The sequence below is a fragment of the Alligator mississippiensis genome, chromosome 15 (assembly GCF_030867095.1).
Source record: "Alligator mississippiensis isolate rAllMis1 chromosome 15, rAllMis1, whole genome shotgun sequence".
NCBI lineage: Eukaryota > Metazoa > Chordata > Crocodylia > Alligatoridae > Alligator > Alligator mississippiensis.
Window position 1 is genome coordinate 25,350,220 of NC_081838.1, and position 3,251 is coordinate 25,353,470.

A 3,251-nucleotide genomic window follows, 5' to 3' on the forward strand; every position below is an offset into this window, starting at 1 on the left:
AGGTGCTAGACTCTCTCCATCTCCTGCCTCTCTGTCTCGTCATACTTAGTTTAAAGCCTGATATAGGAGGTTAGCCAACCTCTAAGAAAAGAAACTCATACCTTTTATAGAGAGATGATGCCCATTGCGTCCCAGGAGGTCCCTCACACAGAAGTGCAGATCATGGTCCAGGAAGCCACAACCCACACGATGGCACCAACTCCGGAGTGGGTTGACTTCCCTGACACAGGTGACATGATACCTACTGTGATCGCTGACAAGAAAAACAAAGCACCGCTGTGAGCAGGATTCGAACCTGCGTGGGGAACACCCCATTGGATTTCAAGTCCAACGCCTTCACCACTCGGCCATCACAGCCCTGACTGTTTCAGACTCTGGACTCCTTTAAGAGACATTTGGATGTTTATCTTGCTGGGATCCTTTGACCCCAGCTGACTTAATGCTCCTGGGGCAGGATCTCCTAAGGTCTCTTCCAGCCCTAATGTCCATGAAATCTATGAAATCTATGAAATAAAAAGACACTCAGGCTATGTAGTCCAGGCTTTGACTCCCATGAAAATTAACACAATACCAATTGATGAAGCATTACACAGGGACAATGTGGCTGCACAGAGATCCACCCGCTTGCCACATACCCAAGAGCAGACGGATTTTTGCCACTTAGGTCAAGAGCAGGAGGTCACACGCCAAGGAGCTGGGACTGCCAGGCACCAGGGATTGGAAGGTTTTGGTGGTCACACGTGCATGTCCACCTTCTCCCCGAGTGGAACCAGCAGGGGAAAGAGGGCAGGGCGCACCAAAAGGGTGCAGGCCAGGTTCCACTGAGACTTGAATTCAGATCACTGGATTCAGAGCCCAGTGTGCTCACCTTTACACCATGGAACCCTGTCCTTATCTGGCAGGGGGGAGCGCAGCATGGTGCAGCCTTGGCAGAGGCCATCTGCCCAGGTCAGCATGTGTCCAAGCTTCCCGGGGTGTCTGTGGAGAAGAGCTCCTCCCATGGGTGAGGCAGATCGACTCATTGCCACTCCTCCAACTGGGCAAGGCTTCGGAAAGAGGTCTCGGAGCTATGCAGAAGGAGGCAAGCACTCAGGCTGCCGCTCTACCCCCTGCTTTCCTCTCATTGTGAGGGAGCAGCAAGCATAGGTATTGGGGCCTGTGCTACTGGTGTAGTGGTGAGCATGCCTGCCTTCTAAGCAGCAGATCTGGTTTTGATTCCCAGCCCGTGCGCTTTTGCTCCCCTTTCCGCTTACCTGCCCCTACATCTCGTCTTTAGTCAGGAAGGGCACGACTGCCCTGAGACGTACCTGGGACAAACCAGATGGACAGGTCAGCAGCCCCTGTGACCTGTGGCGCCTTGAATGCAGCTGAGAGGGCCAGGTGGTGCTCTTCCCCCTGCTGCTGAGGAACTTGCTTAGCAGTCCCCTGCTCCTCTGGGGCTTGGCAGAGGTGAAGGGCATTCACTTGCTTACCCTAAGCCCCTGGCCTGTGCTGTCCCCACTGTGGTCAGGCTCCTTCCTTCTCAGGGTGGCCATTTCCAGGCCAAGTGAAAGTGCCATGACTGCACCCCCAGGCAACCAGGGCCCCCGCTACACCACTGAAGGCAACCAGGGCTCTGGAAGACCTTGGCAGCTCCTCCCTGCTCACAGGCATGGCAAGTCCCATGGGCTCGGGCTCTCATCCTCTAAGCACAGAAAACCACCCACCAGCCAGCACGCCGCAACACTTTCCCCCAACCAGAGCACGGCCAGGCCCTGCCTTCCTGAAACCTGCCACAGCGCACCAAGGACAAGGGCACCTGCCAGATTTTCCATTTGGCACCAGGATTTCCTAAACAACAGGGGCTCCACACCTTCCCGCCACCCTCACAGGCAGGCCCTTGTCATGCCACCAGAGACCCTGCGGGATGTGGAACCAATGCGCCCCAGGCAAAGGCTGCAAGGCCTGGAGGGAGAAAAGGAGCCTTTAGCAGCCAAGCCTAAAGCAACAAACATAGGGTTCAAACCCCATGCATGCAGCACACAACAGACTAGCTGCGCATCACCTTCACCACTCAGGCACCTTGTCTATTCATGCTGCTTAGGAGCTAAACGTGGAGCCATTGCTCTACTGCAATTAAATAACTGTACTATTAGATATTAAGCTATATGTTGTTGCTAAAAGCCTAATTAAAGTTTAAGATGTAGTGAATCTTTGTATAAAGTAAGGCCTAGTAAATTTAGCAAAGCCTTGAAGTAGTAAGACCCTGTGGCGTAGTTAAAATTACCTTATCAAAAGAATGCAAGGCTTTTACTGCTATTGGTCAGTCTAAGGACAGTTGAAGTAAAAAGAATCTGAGTAGTTGTACGTTATCAGAACCATTCAGAAGCTTTAAATTGGCAAGAGTATGTAGAAACCATTCAGAAAGAAGATACAGCTCTCTGAAAAGGATTAGTTAACTGTTGCCTGGATCAATGGGCCTGCGGACCTCGAGGAGCCCAAAGACTGCATTCCAGGGTCCTTCCCGGTACCCTTTGGATAGCGTTGTTCAGCAACGCCTGACTTTAATGAACTTTGTAGAAAGAGAAGCTTGCTGTGCATCAGGCATCAGAGGGGACTGCCGATAAGTTGCCAATGCAAATTGCTTTTGTCTGTCATAGTTTGTTTTGTTAAGTCAATAAATCTTTCTTAACTTTCTACCCCCGACCACACTCTCAACCCCTGAACCCTCCACAGGCGGCTAGGACAAATGGCATTTGTGGGCAGCCCTTGGCAGAACAGGGCAGGGGCTGGTGGAGCAGCTCCACCAAGCAGTGGGGGCAACACAACACCATTAACAGGTTCTCACCCAAGGGCTGAGAATCACGGACCAGGAAACATCCCCAACCGTTCTAGCCCAATGCTGCTCTGCCCTCCACACGTGCAGTGCCCAGTGGCTCTGGCAGAGACCTCCCCAGAGGTTTTCTCTGGGATTCTCTGCTCCTCGCAGCAGTAGGTGCCTCGCCAGCAGCAGGGAGAGCTGCCACATCTTACCTTGCTGTTGGAGGCAGACAAATGTCAGGGGGGAACTCCTCGAAAAGGGAGCTCCTGGATTCCTGGCAGTCTTGTCTCAAAGGGAGAGAAAAGGGCTGAACGTGAAGCTGTGACTTTGCTGTCCTTTCAACAGTCACAAGTCGAGTTCCCGGCTGAGGACAGCAAGGCTCCTGCCTCCGGTATCCAAATGGATCCCCAGACCCGTGCAGGTTGGAGTGCTGAATTTTATACCCCGTATT

General features: G+C 52.6%; 1 non-coding gene across 1 annotated transcript; it reads right to left on the bottom strand.

The window, feature by feature from the left end:
• Positions 1 to 274: 274 nt before the first annotated feature.
• On the bottom strand, positions 275 to 357 carry TRNAS-UGA (transfer RNA serine (anticodon UGA)). Its single transcript has one exon. It is a non-coding gene; the product is annotated as a tRNA-Ser (tRNA).
• Between the last annotated feature and the right edge of the window lie 2,894 nt (positions 358 to 3,251).